The sequence below is a fragment of the Hemiscyllium ocellatum genome (genome assembly GCF_020745735.1).
Source record: "Hemiscyllium ocellatum isolate sHemOce1 chromosome 27 unlocalized genomic scaffold, sHemOce1.pat.X.cur. SUPER_27_unloc_3, whole genome shotgun sequence".
Taxonomy (NCBI): Eukaryota; Metazoa; Chordata; class Chondrichthyes; order Orectolobiformes; family Hemiscylliidae; genus Hemiscyllium; species Hemiscyllium ocellatum.
In genome coordinates, this window is record NW_026867498.1 from 871886 (window position 1) to 890928 (window position 19043).

The 19043-nt window shown below is 47.1% G+C and overlaps 2 protein-coding genes and 1 pseudogene across 2 annotated transcripts in view; all 3 read right to left on the reverse strand.

The window, feature by feature from the left end:
- The window catches only part of LOC132808041 (zinc finger protein 664-like), a 156238-nt gene that overhangs the window by 93052 nt on the left and 44143 nt on the right, over window positions 1-19043 (reverse strand). The gene's annotated exons all lie outside the window — the stretch shown is intronic.
- Window positions 1-19043, reverse strand: part of LOC132808032 (zinc finger protein 239-like) — a 134362-nt gene that overhangs the window by 56091 nt on the left and 59228 nt on the right. The gene's annotated exons all lie outside the window — the stretch shown is intronic.
- Window positions 1-19043, reverse strand: part of LOC132808048 (zinc finger protein 91-like) — a 61589-nt pseudogene that overhangs the window by 20006 nt on the left and 22540 nt on the right.

Genomic DNA, 19043 nt, shown 5'->3' on the forward strand with positions numbered 1-19043 from the left:
ACCCATGAGCTTCTGAAGCTGCTGCTGCTCCTCCCTCTTTGAATGAAGTTTGAGATTCATCCAAGACTGTAATTTCCTTCGTCTGTCCAACAGCACACACTACTCTCACTCCCTTTTCTATTTCTTTTATTTTCTTGCTGGGATCCAATTGTTCGAGTAAAAAATGAGGTCTGCAGATGCTGGAGATCACAGCTGAAAATGTGTTGCTGGTTAAAGCACAGCAGGTTAGGCAGCATCTCAGAAATAGGAAATTCGACGTTTCGAGCATAAGCCCTTTTTCAGGAAACATCCTGATGAAGGGCTTATGCTCAACGTCGAATTTCCTATTCCTGAGATGCTGCCTAACCTGCTGTGCTTTAACCAGCAACACATTTTCAGCTGGGATCCAATTGTTGACTTGCAGCAACTGAAAAGAAAGGGAGTGAATCCAGAAAGAGGCCAGACTCTGGAAAAGCTGGTCCAGGTCTGTGCCTCAAACATGTGGCAAGTGCAGTACCACAGTGTGAAGTTAGTCTTTGCTGTGGAAAAAAAAAGCAGAAATGAGGTGTATTGTTTAAATGGTGGTATATTGGAAAGTGGAGAAAGTGAGGACTGCTAATGCTGGAGATCAGAGTCAAAAAGTGCAGTGCTGAAAAAGCACAGCAGGTCAGGCAGCATCCAAGGAGTAGGAAAGTTGACCTATCGGCACAAGCCCTTCATCTGGAATGATGTGGTTTAGGGTGAGAGGGGAAAGATATAAAAGAGACCTAAGGGGCAGTCTTTTCACACACAGGGTGGTACATGTATGGAACGGCCAGACAGAATGCAAAAGGAATAAAATCTTAAGCCACAGGAAAAAATGTGATTCTATCCTTTTTTTTTCCGATTTGCATTTGGACGCTTAAAAACATCAGTAATAACGGCATCTCCGCAGAGCATACTGCGCATGCTCCTCGGTGTCAGTAATGCATAACGTATATTTGCTGGTGTCAGCAAATCACTGCGCATGCTTCTTGCTGTCCGCCGAAAAGGCGCGCGAACTACTTTTGACGAACCAATAGAATGCCAAGGAGGACCAGAAGAAGACCGGTCCTCCTGCCAATCAGAACCCCCCATATTGTCTGAATGCGGAAGGTGCACCATGAGTTTCTGAACCTGCTGTTGATTCTCTGCCTCTGAATGAAGATTCACCTTCACGCCGGACTGCAACTTCCCTCCTTTGTCCCACTTCTGTGAGTACGGCACTCTCTTTTGCCACTACCATTTTTCCATTTATTTTTAATGCTGGGCTCAAGGGCCGTGGGTTTTACTCCCTCAATCCAAAGATGTGCAGGTTAGGTGAATTCCCCATTGTAATCAGGGATGTGTAGGTTAGGTGCATTACTCAGAAGTAAGTGTAGAGTCATAGGGAAATGGGTCTGAATGGGTTGCTCTTCGGAGAGTTGGTGTGGACTGGTTGGTCCGAAAGGCCTCTTCCCACACTGCAGGGATTCTATAAATTATTGACTTGTAGCGACTGAAAGGAAAAGTTTTTTTTCCCCAGGAAATCCTTTTCAGCTTTCAGGCTTTTCCAGCTCCAATTAACATGAAGGAAAGGTCAAGCTCAGTGGGAAAAGGCTGAGTAATAGCATATCTTGGCTCTCACCCAAGTATTCTCCAAAGAAAACCATACATCTGGATGGGGATATGAATAGGAAGCATTCAGAGGGATATGGGCCAAATGCTGGCAAATGGGTCACTAGATTAATTTAGGATATCTGGCTGGCCTGGACTGAAGAGTTTGTTTCTGTGTACTCATTACACACGCCCCTCTTCTAGGTGTTCCCTATACCAGCTGTTATTTGCATGAAATAATCTGACAATTGTTGACTTCCATCAACCTCTTCCATCCGGAGAAATTTCCTCTCTCTGCAAAGTGTGGTTCACGTTGGCAAGTTCAATCCTCCTCCGGTCCTCAGGAACACACTATAATGCGCAACGTTCTCAATGCCTGTTTAACGTTCAGTGGGGAAACTACTTTCAGTCCAACAGTTCGACAGAATTCCTCCGAAATGTTTTTGGCAAATGCACTGCTCCCACGAAAGCTCGTGGACCCACAGTTAAAATGCTTTTAACAGCCTGTTTTTATGTTAATTTCCCCGCCTTCCCAGGATGCAGAATTTCTCTCACCAGAAATTGCTTGCCCTGAAAAAAATCCAGCAGGAAGATGATTATGGCGCTCAGTAAAAATGTCTCATGGGTCACCCAAGATTAGAAATGGAACAATATCTCTTTTCAAAGAAACTGTTTTGTTTGCCCTTTCAAACCTCCTCAAATTTAAGATGTTCCATTGTAGCATTTAATTATGATCCATTAAAAGCAATATCCAGTCTCATCTGAGGGAGGAACTGACTCAACAAGTGAAATAACTTTTCAGTCTGCTCTTTAGATGTGACATCCTCTCCCTCTCTCTGATGCAACAGGATTACCAGAGCTGGAAGTACCACTCTCGGAATACAGTTGCTGATCGACAGTTTACTTCGACTGCTTAACATAAGGATTTAAAAGCTGCTAGCCCGATCTCGCGCAAAGCACAAAAAACAAACTGTTCACCCGTGCCTGCGCAGAGGAGAAATTTCACTTGGAATAGATCACAAAATAAGAACTGTTACCAGTCCCACAACTCATGTGTATCCCATGGACAAAGTTAAAAATCGCACAACACCAGGCTATAATCCAACAGGTTTGTTTGGAAGCACTAGCTTTCGGAGCGCCGCTCCTTCATCAGGTGGCTGTGGAGAATGAGATCATGATCACAATTTATATCGAAAGGATTCTAGTGTCATGGAAATGTGACACATCAAACAATTTTAGATTAAATCTTTCACCTTTAGAATGGGTTTCTGTTCTTTAGCATGTTAATCCCAGAACTTGTTTTTTGTTACCTACTCAAGAATGTCATTCAAATGCAGAGCTTTTCTGACAATAAGTGTGAATTCTGACTGCACCCGAATGTTGAGTCAGACTGACGTTTTGCTTAGAGAAAAACTCTACATTTAAATGTCATTTTTGAGAAGGTAATTTATAGATTAGAGTGTAAAGGTTCGGGTGGATTGGCTGTGGTAAATTACCCATAGTGACCCTAGATGTGCAATTTAGGGTTTTTTTAGATTAGATTAGATTAGACTTAGTGTGGAAACAGGCCCTTCGGCCCAACAAGTCCACACCGACCCGCCGAAGCGCAACCCACCCATACCCCTACCCCTACATTTACCCCTTACCTAACACTACGGGCAATTTAGCATGGCCAATTCACCTGACCCGCACATCTTTGGACTGTGGGAGGAAACCGGAGCACCCGGAGGAAACCCACGCAGACACGGGGAGAACGTGCAAACTCCACACAGTCAGTCGCCTGAGTCGGGAATTGAACCCGGGTCTACAGGCGCTGTGAGGCAGCAGTGCTAACCACTGTGCCACCGTGCCGCCCTCATGGTTGATGGGCCATGGGATGGATGTGGGCGAGATGCTCTTCGAAGGGCTAGCATGGAATAAATGGGCTGAATGGCCTGCTCCCACATTGTTGGCATTCTATGACTCACCCCACAAAGGAGCATTTTATCTGCATCAATCCTGTCAAGCCCCTTTCAGAATTCTACTGGTTTCAATAAGGCCACTTCAATAAGATCCCATTTGTCTGCATTTGGCCCATGTCCCTCTATTCATGTACTCATCCAAATGTCATTTAAAATTTGTAACTTCATCTGCATCTACCACATCCTCATCCAACTTCATTCCACGTGAAAACTGCCTTCTGTCAAAACCTTGCCGCTCAGGTTCCTTTTAAATCTCTCTCCTCTCACTTTAAAGAAATGTGCCCCCTAGTCTTGAGCTCCCCTACGCTAAGGAAGAGCCCTTACCTCCACTCCCCATGATTTTATCAATCTCAATGATGGCACCCCTTAATTTCCTGTGCTCCAGTGAATAAAGTCCCAGCTTCTCCTGATAACTCAAACCCTCCCTCCAGTCTTGGCAACATCCTGGTAAATCTTTACTCAACCCTCTCGAATAGAATTCTCACATTCTGCACTCCTGAAACATTTACAATTTCTAACGATACTGGCTGCTCATTCACTGATCCAACTGATAAGCGACATGGGAAGCTTAGTGCAGGAGGCTGAAAGGAATGAGTAGCTTTAAAACCAAAACCTCTTGGAGCTCAAAGCCTTCAATGAGAGTCTGAGCTCGGCGTTAAGTTCACTTCACCTTTATTGTGACCCAACTTTGTTAAAGCTTCAAATCCCCCTCAGCAAAAAGGCAGAGAAAAAGTAGCTGCTTTTTAAACAGCTCAAGATCAAAGCACACTCACTCACGCTTATACACCCACCCAACCTCACTGTCTTCACTATTGGTCAGCACCGAGATGTCCCTTTCTAATTGGATCCTTGGTATAGCCGTAACCCGGAGGAAGCATTGCCTCACTGAGCAATTTCAACCCATACCCTGTATAGCGCCATCTGCTGCAGCGGGATTCAAACCCGGGTGTCCCGGGAGCTGGGCTGATTGTCATTATTCACTGGACTTTCAGCCTTCACTCCTTCAATCCCCCTGCGATGGAATGTGAACTCGCTGGTGCCTCCGGAGGTGGGAGGAGCTGATGAAGGCCTTCCCACACTTGGGGCAGGGGAATGGCCTCTCGCCAGTGTGGACCCGCTGGTGGGTCAGCCTGTCGGAGGAATTGCTGAAGGCCTTCCCGCACTCGGGGCAGCTGAAGGGCCTCTCCCCCGTGTGGACCCGCTGGTGCCTCAGCAGGTGGGAGGAGCGGGTAAAGGCCTTCCCGCACTCAGGACAGCTGAAGGGCCTCTCCCCCGTGTGGACCCTCCGGTGAGTCAGCAGGGCGGAGGAATTGCTGAAGGCCTTCCTGCACTCGGGGCAGCTGAAGGGCCTCTCTCCGGTGTGGACCCGCTGGTGGTTCAGCAGGGCGGAGGAATTGCTGAAGGCCTTCCTGCACTCGGGGCAGCTGAAGGGCCTCTCCCCTGTGTGGACCCGCTGGTGCCTCAGCAGGTTGGGGGAATTGCTGAAGGCCTTCCCGCACTCGGGGCAGCTGAAGGGCCTCTCCCCCGTGTGGACCCGCTGGTGGCTCAGCAGGGCAGAGGAATTGCTGAAGGCCTTCCTGCACTCGGGGCAGCTGTAGGGCCTCTCCCCCGTGTGGATCCGCTGGTGCCTCAGCAGAGAGGAGGAATTGCTGAAGGCCTTCCTGCAGTCTGGGCACCTGAACGGCCTCTCCCCTGTGTGGACACACTGGTGGTTTAGCAGTCCAGAGACCTGGATAAAGGCCTTCCTGCACTCGGGGCAGCTGAAGGGCCTCTCCCCAGTGTGGGCCCGCTGGTGCCTCAGCAGAGAGGAGGAATCCCTGAAGGCTTTTCCGCACTTAGGGCAGCTGAAGGGCCTCTCCCCCGTGTGGACCCGCTGGTGCCTCAGCAGAGAGGAGGAATTGCTGAAGCCCTTCATGCACTCGGGACAGCTGAAGGACCTCTCCCCTGTGTGGACCCACTGGTGGTTTTGCAGTCCAGAGACCTGGGTAAAGGCCTTCCCGCACTCGGGGCAGCTGTAGGGCGTCTCCCGCGTGTGGATCCGCTGGTGGGTCAGCAGGGTGGAGGAATATCTGAAGGCCTCCCCACAGACTGGGCAGGTGAATGGCCTCTGCCCGGTGTGACTACGCCGATGAATCTCCAGGGAAGATGGAAAACGGAAGCCTTTCCCGCAGTCACCACACTTCCATGGTTTCTCCAAGAGGTGGGATTCCTCGCGTTTCTCCATGGCCGAAGTGTGGAGCCACTCCCTGCTGTGAATTCCTCTTTCCAGGCTGTATAGTTATTTTAGGCTCCACACTCAGTGCACTGCAATGGTAGGGTCTCTCATCCAGTCCCGCTGATGCTGAAAACGTACTTAGACAGGAACCAAAAAGCTTTGCTCCTTCTCACAGAATCATCGATGAAAACCGTTGCGGTCCCGATGGATTGAGTGACTGTCAGACATTGACGTCAAAGTGAGGACTGCAGACACTGGAGAGTCAGTATTGAAAAGTGTGGCGCTGGAAAAGCACAGCAGGTGAGGCTGCATCCGAGAAGTAGGAGAGTCAACGTTTCGGGCTTAAGCCCTTCATCTGTTGATGTTGAAACTTCCGCCTTCAGATTTTCAAATACAGTAGCGCCTCGACTTATGAACTTAATCCGAAAAGTTCGCGAACTGAATTAACTTTTCCCATTGTTCGGATAGCGTAAGAATGGTTGGATGGCTGTTCACAGCGCACACGCCAAAGACGAACTGAATGAGATCACGCGGGGCCCGAGAGCTTTTGTGTTCGTACCTTCAATTTCGTACGTACGTTGAAGCAAAATTTTACGTACGCTCCTGTTCGTAAACCGATTTGTACATGAACGGGTTTGTTCGTATGTCGAGGCGCTACTGTGCTCTGTAAAAAGAGATTACAAAGGTCATTAGTGCAGGGTAGAAATTCAGAACAAGCAATTCTACTTTCTGTGGAATATTCTTTTCTTTTGTTATTCCACAAAATTGAAAGCACCATCCCACTCTCTCTCCCCCTCTGTTCTCACTCGGCTCGAACTAATTCTCCTGAAGGTGCTGATTCAGGATCTTACAGGGACAGAAAAGCAAAAACATCAAGACTGCCGTCTCTCTGAACTTTGGATACCTCCACCTGAAAGCTAATATCTTTCACAACACTGGGATACTGCTGAGAGTGAGCAGGTCTGATTTTGGGAAGCAAAAAGAAAGTGTCAATTCAGGGTGAACCTGCCACGCAGCTTCTTGAGGAAGGACCAGACACAAAATGGTTAACGACCCCAGGAAGGTGGGAGCAAAATGAGACGTCAAGGCATTAACATTGAAAGTAGAGAGAAAATGAACCTCCTGACTCTGGCAAATGCCAGAGTCATAGAGATACACAGCACAGAAACAGACCCTTCTGTCCAACACAATTGTACTGACCAGATATCCTAAATTAATCTAGTCCCATTTGCTGGCATGTGGCCCATAGCTGGGATCATCCCCACCCCCTGTCCTGAGACCTTGATGCCTCCAAGCTGACCCTTGAAGGTTTCGTTTGTCCTCCATTCTTTCCCAGTTGTCTTTTGTAGGTTTTGAAAACTCTCCCAATCCTCTGAGTTTAGGATTTGGGAAGTTATGTTGTGGCTGTACAGGACATTGGTTAGGCCACATTTGGAATATTGTGTGCAATTCTGGTTTCCTTACTATCAGTAAGATGTTGTGAAACTTGAAAGGGTTCAGAAAAATTTACAAGGATGTTGCCAGGGTTGGAGGATTTGTTCTATTTGGAGGCTAGGGCTGTTTTCCCTGGAGTATTGGAGACTAAGGAGTAACCTTATAGAGGTTTACAAAATTATGAAGGGCATGAATAGGATAAAGAGCCAAGGTCTTTTCCCAGGAGGGGGTGGGTCCAGAACTAGAGGGCATAGGTTTAGAGTGAGGGGAGAAAGATACAGAAGAAATCTGAGGAGCAACCTTTTCACACTGAGGGTGGGACATGTTTGGAATGAGCTGTCGGAGGTGGAGGTTAGTACAATTGCAATATTTAAAAGGCATCTGGATGGGTACATGAATGGGAAGGATTTTGAGGGATGTGCGCCAGGTGCTGACAGGTGGGACCAGATTGTTGGTTGAGTTGGATGAGTTGGACCAAAGGGTCTGTTTCCATGTTGTATATCTCTATGACAGGTTGGACTAAAGGGTCTGTTTCTGTGCTGTATGACTCTGGAACCATTCTATACTGGTCTTAAACCATGTTCTCGCCTTCCCCCACAAACATCCACTTCTTTGTTCAAAAATCAGATGACCTCAGCCTTGAATATACTCAATGACACCCTAACTGCAGGAAGACATCCCACTTGTGAACTCAATTCCTCTTGCTAATATAACACGTGCCTTGCCAATTGCTTCCTACATCTGTCTGACAACTGGCAGTGACTGGAGTAGGAGGACACTGAGGCCTCTTTGCCCATCCACACATCAGTCTAGATGAAGGGCTCGTGCCCAAAACGTCAACACTCCTGCTCCTGAGATGCTGCCTGACCTACCGTGCTCTTCCAGTACCACAATGTTTGAGCCTGATCTCCAGCATCTGCAGTTCTCACTTTCTCCACATTCAAATACATCTCCATTTAAACAATGCACCTCCTTTCTGTTTTTCTTTGCCACAGCCAAAGCTATAATTTCATATCGTGGTCCTGTGTTTGCCAATTGTGGTCCTCTCTATATCGGGGAGAGCGAGCGCAAACTTGGGGAACGGTTCACTGAGCATCACAGCTGGGTCCACAGAGCCGACCAGACCTCCCAGTCACCACCCATTACAATTCCCTTTTCTGACATGACCATCTTTGGCCTCCTCCATTGCCACAACGAACCTAACTGCAAATTGAAGGGACCACACCTCATCTTCCAGGCAGCCTACAGCCTGAAGGACTCAACGTTGAGTTTTCCAATTTCAAAAAAACCTCCCTCCTTGTTCTTTGCCAGCAACCCCATGCATTCCTCCCATTGACCAACCAGGTCGTAGCCTCTACCTGTCTTGACCCATCTCCATTTCACTCCCACCCCCTTCATCTGCAGCTTCTCCAGCCAGTCCCAGCCCCAGCCCCGAGGAAGGGTTACACCTGAAACGGCGACTTCTCCACCTCCTGTCTATTTTGCAAATTGAGACACAGACCTGGACCAGCGTTTCCAGAGTCTGTCCCCTTCCGGATTCACTCTCTTTTCTTTCAGTTGCTGCAAGTCAACAACTGAACCCCAGAATGAAAAATACATGGAATGGGAGCAAAATAGTGCCGTACTCACAGATCTGGGACAGAGGAAGGAATGTGCAGTCTGGGTAAAGCTCTATCTTTATTCAGAGAGAGAGGATCAGGAGCTGCAGCTTCAGAAGCTCATGGTCCGACTTCCGCATTCAGACAATGGGCTGACTCTGATTGACAGAAGGACCAGGCTCCTTCCGGTCCTCCAAGGTTGCGTATTGGTCCATCAAAAGAAGGTTTCGCGCCTTTTTTGCGTACAGCGATGAGCATGCTCAGTGTTTTGCTGACACTGGTAAGCATGCGCACTGCGTTGCTGACACTGGCAAACATGCGCAGTATGCTCTATGGGGATGGTGTTCCTGACAGATTTTAAGTGTCCAAATGCCAACGGGATGAAAAGATAGAGCCACAATTGTTTGGAATGAACTGTCAGATGTGGTGGGGGCTGGTACAATCACATCATCTGGATGGGGATATGAATAGGAAAGATTCAGAGGGATAAGAGGCGACATGCTGGCATCTGGTCGACGTAGACTGAAGGGTTTGTTTCTGTGCTCTACAGCTCTGTGACTCTATTTTCCATACTATCTAAAAATAAAGAGCATGAAAGCATGGGAAGTGTTAGAGCATGGAGACCATTTCCAGTTCATAGAGTCATAGAGAGATGTACAGCATGGAAACACACCCTTTGGTCCAACCCATCCATGCCGACCAGATATCCCCATCCAATCTAGTCTCACTTGCCAGCACCCGGCCCATATCCCTCCAACCCCTTCGTATTCATATACCCATCCAAATGCCTCTTAAATGTTGCAATTGTACCAGCCTCCACCACTTCCTCTGGCAGCTCATTCCATACATGTACCACTCTGCATGAAAATGTTGCCCCTGAGGTCTCTTTAATATTTTTCCCCTCTCACCCTAAACCTATGCCCTCTGGTTCTGGACTCCCCAGGGAAAAGACATTGCCTATTTATCCTATCCATGCCCCTCATAATTTTGTAAACCTCTATAAGGTCACCCCCCCCCGCCACAAGCCTCTGACGCACCAGTGAATCAGCCCCAGCCTGTCCCTATATCTCAAATCCTCCAACACTGGCAACATCCTTGTAAATCTTTTCCGAAGCCTTTCACATTTCACAACATCTTTCCGATAGGAAGGAGACCAGAATTGCATGCAATATTCCAACAGTGGCCTAAGCAATGCCCTGTACAACTGCAACATGACCTCCCAACTACTGTACTCAATACTCTGACCAATAAAGGAAAGCATACCAATCGTCTTCTTCACTATCTTATCTACCTGTGACTCCACTTTCAAGGAGCTATGAACCTGCACTCCAAGGTCTCTTTGTTCAGCTACACTCCCTAGGACCTCACCATCAAGTGTATAAGTCCTGCTAAGATTTGCTTTCCCAAAATGCAGCACCTCGCATTTATCTGAATTAAACTCCATCTGCCACTTCTCAGCCCATTGGCCCATCTGGTCCAGATCCTGTTGTAATCTGAGGTAACTCTCTTCGCTGTCCACTACAGTTGCAAAGGATAGTGGAACACTCTTACACCAATTAGCAGAGTAAGGTTGAGGCTGAAAGGTCACTATGGCAAGATGAGATAACACAGTTAGTAAAGTTAGCCTCATCTGCTAACTATCATTATTGGGACAATAAATATTTGGGACATGACATTAAATATCTAATTGTTAGTGAGTAGAGTCAGTCTGCTTGAAACTACTGACAATAAATATCTAATCATGACATTAGGAAAATATTAAGTAGGGTCTAGAATGAAAGACCGTTGTTGCAAAAGCTGACATTAAATCTCTAACCGAGACATTGGAATAACATGAAGTAGAATGTACAACTAAAGAGATAATGGGAACTAACATCACTGGCTTATTGTGTAGCTAGACTGAGGTACGTTGATAAATATAGTTGGACATGCTGATAAGCTAACACAAACATGATTAAAAAAAGATATTTTAAAACTGCAGACCCTGAGGTTTGTGGGCATTCGAGAATCTGCTTTTCGAGTGTCACGGTCTTTTTGTTTGCAAATAAACGACCTACTTCTTGAAGAACTCTCTGCGTCTCCTGGTCGTTCTCTGCATTTTATCCACGACAACAGTCGGAACCAATTTCATGGTAATAGGAGAGAAAGACTGGGGGGGACAGAGGGTGGGGTGAGAGAAAGACTGGGGGGGGGACAGAGGGTGGGGTGAGAGAAAGACTGGGGGTGCTGGACAGAGGGTGGGGTGAGAGAAAGACTGGGAGGGACAATGGTGGTGTGATTTTTAACTTCGTACACCCCAGTCCAACACCGGCATCTCCAAATCGGGGACATAGTTCTTTGAAAGTTGCATCATTGCTGGACAGGGTGGTGAAGGGGCGTTTGGCACACTTGCCTTCATTGTTCACACCGTTCAGTGTAGGAGTTGGGACATCACATTGAGGTTGTACAGGATATTGGTGAGACCACGTGTAGAGTACTGAGTACACTTCTGGTCGCCCTATCGACGACCACAAGTTGACTGGTGACCTTATTTCGATTTATAAAGTCATGGGGCGTGTAGGAAAGGTAAATATCACAGGGGGAAGAAAGGGTGGATCTCCCCTTTTTTTACTTCTCTTGGCACTTGGACACAAATTCTGTCAGGAACAGCAGCATCACCAGAGAGCATACTGCGCGTGCTCCTCGCCGCACGCATCGCGACTTTCTTTTGGTGGGCCAATTGGAAGCCCTGGAGGACCGGAAGGATATAGGTCCTCCTGCCAATCAGAGCCTTCCTGTTGTCTGAATGCAGAAGTTGGAACACGAGCTTCGGAAGGTGCTGCTCCTCTCTGAATGAAGATTGAGTTTGTTCCAGACTGCAACCTCCTTACTCCGCCAGTACACCGCTCTCTTCTCAACTCCTTTTTCATTTTTTTTTCATTTTGGGCTTCAATTTTTGACTTGCACCAACCGAACGGAAAGGGAAATGAATCCACGAAGTGGACAGAATCCAGAAAAGGTTTTCATAAACAGAGAGTGGTTCATGTATGGAATGAATGTCCAGAGGAAGTGGTGGATGCACGAACAGATGCAACCTTTAAAAGACATTTGGATAAGTACATGAATAGGGAAGGTGCGGGGGGATATGGGCCAAACATTGGCAAGTGGCACTGAAACATAGTCAGCATGGAATAGTAGGGCTGAAGGGTCCGTTTCTGTGCTGTCCAACTAACTGTTCTGTCGTGGTCTTAAAACTTTCTTGCCTTCCACTTTAAACGTGGTTATTGAACCTGCATCCAACACATTAACCACTGTCAACAAAAAAGAAAACCTCATCCACACAACATAAAAATCCACACGCTGTTGTTCAAAAAACAGATGAACTCAGCCTTGGATATATTCAATGACCCCTAACTGCAGGATGACATTCCCACTGCTAATCCCAGTTCATCTTCCGAATATACCACTTGCCTTGCTGATTGCTTGTGCATCTGTCTGATGACTGGTGTAGAAGGACGCTGAGGCCCCTTTGTACATCCATGCATCATTCCTGATGAAGGGCTCGGGCCTGAAATGTCGACTCTCCCACTCCTCCGATACTGCCTGTTCTGCTGTGCTTTTTCAGCCCCACACTTTTAGACTCTGATTCCAGCATCTGCAGGTCTCACTTTCTGCACATCGCACGCTGAGGGTTAACCTTTATAAGGGGCAAGGTCTTTCCCCAGGGTAGGAGTCCAGAACCAAAGTGGCATAGATTTTAGGTGAGTGGGGAAAGGGACATGAGGGACAACCTTTTCACACAGAGGGTGGTGCATGTATGGAACGAACTGCCAGAGGAAGTGGTGGAGGCTGGAACAGGTACAACATTTAAAACCCATCTTGATGGGTACATGAATAGGAAGAGATTAGAGGGATATATGGGCAAATGAGACAAGGTTAATTTAGGATATTTGGTCAGCATGGACGTGTTTGGCTGGAGGGTCTGTTTCTGTGCTGTTATCCGGGAATTGTCTCTGGTGAATGCAGAAGTCTGGTTGGACTTTCAGAGCAGCTTTCCAAGATGGGTTGCCCTTACTGGGAGCAAAAGAAGTTACAATGAAGTATTTCGTTTGTGAGACAGCAACTGAGTGAGTGAGTACATCTGGGAGTTTGGTGGAAAGTGGGAATTTATTGCACTGTGGGATGAAGCCCTACCCTACCCAGGATGAGACCAGGCCTTGAGTTGAGGAGAGTAGATTTAGGACAGAGATAAGGAGGAACTGCTTTTCCCAGAGAGTAGTCAATCTATGGAATTCCCTGCCCAAGGAAGCAGTAGAGGCATCTTCATTAAGAATATTCAAAACACAGTGGAATGGGTATTTGCATGGTATGGGAATTAAGGGTAGTTGGGACAATGCAGGGAGGAGGATCTCAGATGACGCATATATCAGTCATGATCATAATGAACGGTGGAGCAGGTTCGATGGGCCAAATGGCCAACTACTACTTCTTTTACTATGAAACTCTAACCCTGCATTTCCCATGGCTACCCCCATCTAACCTTCACATGCCTGTACATTATGGACAATTTAGCATGGCCAATCCAAATCAAGGCCGGTGAGCAATATAGTGATGTGGAAAATGATCAGAGAACAATAGAAAGGGACAAGGTGAGTAAATGTACCAGCAATCAAAACCGGATTCTGAAGATCACAAAACGTGAAAATAAAAACGATGTATCTGAATGTGTGGTGCATTGTAACAAAATTGACTGCACACATTGAAGAGAATAATTATGATCTGAGACTCCTTACAGAGGCATGGCTTCAGGATGACAAGGATTGCATCCTGAATATCAAGGTGATAGTCAAATGGGAAGCGAGGTGAAGGTAGAGGCTTGGCGCTGCTCATCAAAGCACTGATCACAGGGAAGTCTAGTGTTAGCTTGGATTCAGGTCCTGATTTATCTGTCCTCTGATGTCCCTGTACCCACAGAGTAAGATATTGGTCTGTTCTGCTCTGCTGGATTTCTGCTGAAGCTTTGACCCCCCACCCCTACACCTTCTGGAACAATAAAACATTCAGTCAATTCAGACCCAAGCCACAATCCCCAGCCTGTCAACCATCCAGACACACAGTGTAGTCCGAGCTGGGACTTATGATTTATAACAGCTATGATTTATAACAATATTTATGCCAGCAGAATTAAAGCATCTGTTATCAAGTAGACATCGGGATATACAGCACGCAATAGACTTTACTCTGTCTCATTCACACACATAAACATGTACATCCATGGGGGTGAATTTGTATTTGCAGAATTATGTTTGCAGATACATTGTATTTTTCGCAAAAAATGCACAACCTGCAGGCTGTTTAATCAGTTTGACCTATACTGATACCTTCAGGGATTTCTGAACTTGGACAGCAAGGACCCTTTGTTCCTCAGCACTCTGTAGTGATCTACTATTTATTACTTCCTTCCTTCTCTTATTAAATTTCGCAGAATGCCTGGAGATTAAATTCCATAGTTCTGCCCCATTTACTAGCTGATAGATTTCAGAGTGTAGCCAGGGACCATCCTCCTCCCTAGGAACAATACAACCTTTCCAGCGTTTATTCCTGGACAGAGGAGGCAGTGTTTTCTCCAGCTGAGCAGTGTGTTTGTTAGCATGTCCAACTATATTAATCAAAAGTTCCTCACGCTTGCTACACAATAACCAGTGATGTTAGTTCCCATTATCTCTTTATTTGTGCCCTCACAGTTTTTCCTACATTCTACTTAATGTTATTCTAATGTCACAGTTGGAGATTTAATGTCAGCTTTTGCAACAACGGTCTTGCATTCCAGACCCTACTTAATATTTTCCTAATGTCATGATTAGATATTTATTATCAATAGTCTCAAGCAGGGTGACTCTACTCATTATTAATTAGATATTTAATGTCATGTCCCAAATATTTATTGTTCCCGTCCTGTCAATCATACTTAGCAGGTGAGGCTAACTTTACTGAATGTTATCTCATCTTGCCATAGTGACCTTTCAGCCTCAACCTTACTCTGCTAATTGGTATAAGAGCTTTCCACTATCCTTTGCAACAAATTGGCGGTAGTCTCCATGCTCTAACCCTTCCCATGCTTTCATGCTCTTTATTTTCCATACTATCTAAAGATAGACTCAGAGTTGTAGAGCACAGAAACAGACCCTGCGGTCCACGCTGACCAGATGTCCTAATTAATCTAGTGATCCATTTGTCAGCATGTCACCCCTTACCCCTCTGAATCTTTCCTATCCATATCCGCATTCAGATGCATTTTAAATACTGTAATTGTACCAGCCTCCACCACTTCCTCTGGCAGCTCATTCCATACACATACCACCCTCTGTGCGAAAGGATTGCCCCTTCGGACCCTCAGAAATCTTTCCCCTCTCACCCTAAACCTATGCCCTCCACTTCTGGTCTCGGTGCCTTGCCCCCACAACAAGGGGAAACGTCATACAAAAGTTGAGCAGCCAGACAAAATGCAAAAGGAATAAAATATCGAGCCGCAGGGAAAAAAAATTGTGGCTCTATCTTTTCACCCCGTTGGCATTTGGACATTTAAAATCTGTCAGGAACACAAACATCCCCATAGAGCATACTGCGCATGTTTGCCAGTGTCAGCAACGCAGTGCGCATGCTTACCAGTGTCAGCAAAACACTGAGCATACTCATTGCTGTACGCAAAAAAGGCGCGGGACCTTCTTTTGATTGACCAATAGGCAGCATTGGAGGACCGGAAGGAGCCTGGTCCTCCTGCCAATCAGAGGCAGCCCATTGTCTGAATGCGGAAGTTGGACTCTGAACTTCTCAAGCTGCGACTCCTGATCCTCTCTCTCTGAATAAAGATTGAGCTTTACCCAGACTGCACATTCCTTCCTCTGTCCCAGATCTGTGAGTACGGCACTCTCTTATCTCGCCCCCTTTTCCATTTCTTTTTCATTCTGGGGTTCAATTGTTGACTTGCAGCAACTGAAAGGAAAGAGTGAATTCGGCAGGGACAGACTCCGGAAACGTTGATCCAGGTCTGTATCTCAATTGGCAAAATAGTTAGGCAGGAGGCATCAGATAGTGGAGAAGTCGACGAATCGGTTGTAACCCTTCTTCAGGGCAGGGGCTGGGTGCAGAAGCTGCAGAGAAAAGGGGGTGGGGGTGAAGTGGGAAAAGGTCAAGACAGTTAGAGGGTACGACCTGGTTGGTCAATCGGAGGAATGAATCTTGTTGGTGGCAGGGAGGAGGGCGGGGATAGGAATGGAGTCAGGGAATGGAGAGGGAGGATTTTTGATATTGGAAAACTCAACGTTGAGTCCTTCGGGCTGCAGGCTGCCCGGAAGATGAGGTGTTGTCCCTCCAATTTGCGGTTAGATTCGTTGTGGCAATGGAGGAGGCCAAAGATGGTCATGTCAGAAAGGGAGTGGGAAGGAAATTGGAATGGGTGGTGACAGAGGTCTGGTCGCCCTCTGCGGGCACAGCTGCCATGCTCAGCGAATCGTTCCCCAAGTTTGCACTCGCTCTCCGATATAGAGAAGACGACAATGGCAAATGCAGTACCACAATATGAAGTTATACCCTTGGCTGTGGAAAAAAAAAACGCAGAAAGGAAGTGCATTGTTTAAATGGAGATGTATTTGAATGTGGAGAAAGTGAGAACTGCAGATGCTGGAGATCAGGGTCAAACATTGTGGTACTGGAAGAGCACGGTAGGTTAGGCAGCATCCGAGGAGCAGGAGAGTTGACGTTTTGGACATGAGCCCTTTATCAGGAATGATGTGTGGATGGACAAAGAGGCCTCAGCATCCTTCTACACCAGTCACTGTCATTTGTCAGACAGGTGTAGCAAGCAATCAGCAAGGCAAGTGGTATATTAGCAAGAGGAGAAAGTGAGGACTGCAGATGCTGGAGATCAGAGCTGAAAATGTGTTGCTGGAAAAGCGCAGCAGGTCAGGCAGCATCCAAGGATCAGGAGAATCCACGTTTCGGGCATGAGCCCTTCTTCAGGAATGAGGAAAGTGTGCCAAGCAGGCTAAGATAAAAGGAAGGGAGGAGGGACTTGGGGGGGGCGTTGGAAATGCGATAGGTGGAAGGATGTTAAGGTGAAGCTGATAGGCCGGAGTGGAGAGGGGGTGGGGGGTGGAGAGGTCAGGAAGAAGATTGCAGGTTGGGCAGGTGGTGCTGAGTTCGAGGGTTGGGACTGAGACAAGGTGGGGGAGGGAAAATGAGAAAACTGGGGCTCAAGGGCAGAGGAGCGGGAAGTGGTCCAACTAGTCATGGAGATGTACAGCTTAGAAACAGACCCTTCGGTTTAACCCGTTCATGCCAACCAGATATTCAACCCAATCTCATCCCAACTGCCAGCATTTGGCCCATATCCCTTCAAACCCTTCCTATTCATACACCTGTCCAGATGTCTTTTAAATGTTGCAATTGTACTGGCCTCCACCATTTCCTCTGGCAGCTCATTCCATACACGTAATACCCTCTGTGTGAAAAGGTTTCACCTCAGATCTCATTTGTATCTTTTCCCTCACCCTAAACATATGCCCTCTAGTTCTGGACTCTTTTCCCCCGACCCCCTCCCCTGGATAAGGCTTTGTCTATTTATCCTATCCATGCCCTTCATGATTTTATAGGTTACTCCTTAGCCTCCAACGCTGAGGGGAAACAGCCCTCGCTCCCTATCGATCCTCCAACCCTGGCAACATCCTTGTAAATTTTTTCTGAACACTTTGAAGTTTTCCCAACATCTTACCGATACTAAGGAAACCAGAATTGCACACAATATTCCAAATGTGGCCTAACCAATGTCCTGTACAGCCACAAGATAACTTCCAAATCCTATACTCAGAGGATTGGGGAAGTTTTCAAAACCTACAAAAGACAACTGGGAAAGAATGGAGGGACAAACTGAACCTTTGAGGGTCAGCTTGGAGGCATCAAGGTCTCAGGACAGGGTGGGGATGATCCCAGCTATGGGCCACATACCAGCAAATGGGACTAGATTGATTTAGGATATCTGGTCAGTACAGGCGTGTTGGACAGAAGGGTCTGTTTCTGTGCTGTACATCTCTATGACTCTGGCTTTCCACTAACTTTTGCCACGTCAATAGGTTCACTTTCTCTCTAATGTCGGCGTTAATGCCTTGACGTCTCATTTTGCTCCCACCTTCCTGGGGACATTAACCATCTTGTGTCTGGTCCTTGCTCAAGAAGCTGCGAGGCAGGTTCACCCTGAATTGGCACACTTTTTTTTTGCTTCCCAAAATCAGACCTGCTCACTCTCAGCAGGACCCCAGTGTTGGGAAAGATATTAACTTTCAGGTGGAGGTATCCAAAGTTCAGAGAGATGTCAGTCTTGACATTTTGTTTCTTTTTCTGTCCCTGTAAGATCTGAATCAGCACCTTCAGGGGAATTAGTTAGAGTGGAGTGAGAACAGAGGGGGAGGGAGAGTGGGATGTGCTTTAAATTTTGTGGAATAACAAAAGAAAAGAATGTTCTGCAAAAAGTAGAATTGCTTGTTCAGAATTTCTACCCTGCACTGACAGTGATGACTTTTGTAATCTATTCTGACAGAATTTTTGAAGATTTGAAGAGGAAGTTTTAAAATCAACAGATGAAGGGCTTATAACCGAAACATTGACCCTCCTGCTCCTCGAATGCTGCCTGACACCCCTGTGACTTTCCAGCGCCACATTTTTCGACTGACTCTCCAGCATCTCCGGTCCTCACTTTGATGTCAATGTCTAACAGTCACTCAGTCCACTGGGGCCAGCAAAGATTTTCGCCGTGATTTCTGAGAGAGGAATCAAAGCTTTTTGGTTCTGTCTGAGTATGTTTTCAGCATCAGTGGGACTGGACGAGAGACCCCACTGTTGCAGTGCACTGTGTGTGGAGCCTGAAACAGCTTAAAGAAGGCCTGGAAAGGGGATTTCACGGCAGGGAGGGGCTCTACACGTGTTTGTGTGCAGCTGAAGCTTTGGCCATGGAGAAACCCGAGGAATCCCGCCCTGTGGAGAAAACGTGGAAGTGTGGGACTGTGGGAAAGGTTCTGTGTCCCGTCTGCCCTGGAGACTCATCGGCGCAGTCACCCAGGGGGAGATGCCATTCCCTGCACCGACTGTGGGAAGGCCTTCAGACATTCCTCCTACCTGCGGCCCACCAGCAGGACCACACGGGGGGGGAAGACCCTTCAGCTGCCCGAGTGCGGGAAGGCCTTCGTGTTTTTCTCCGCCCTGTTGGCCCAC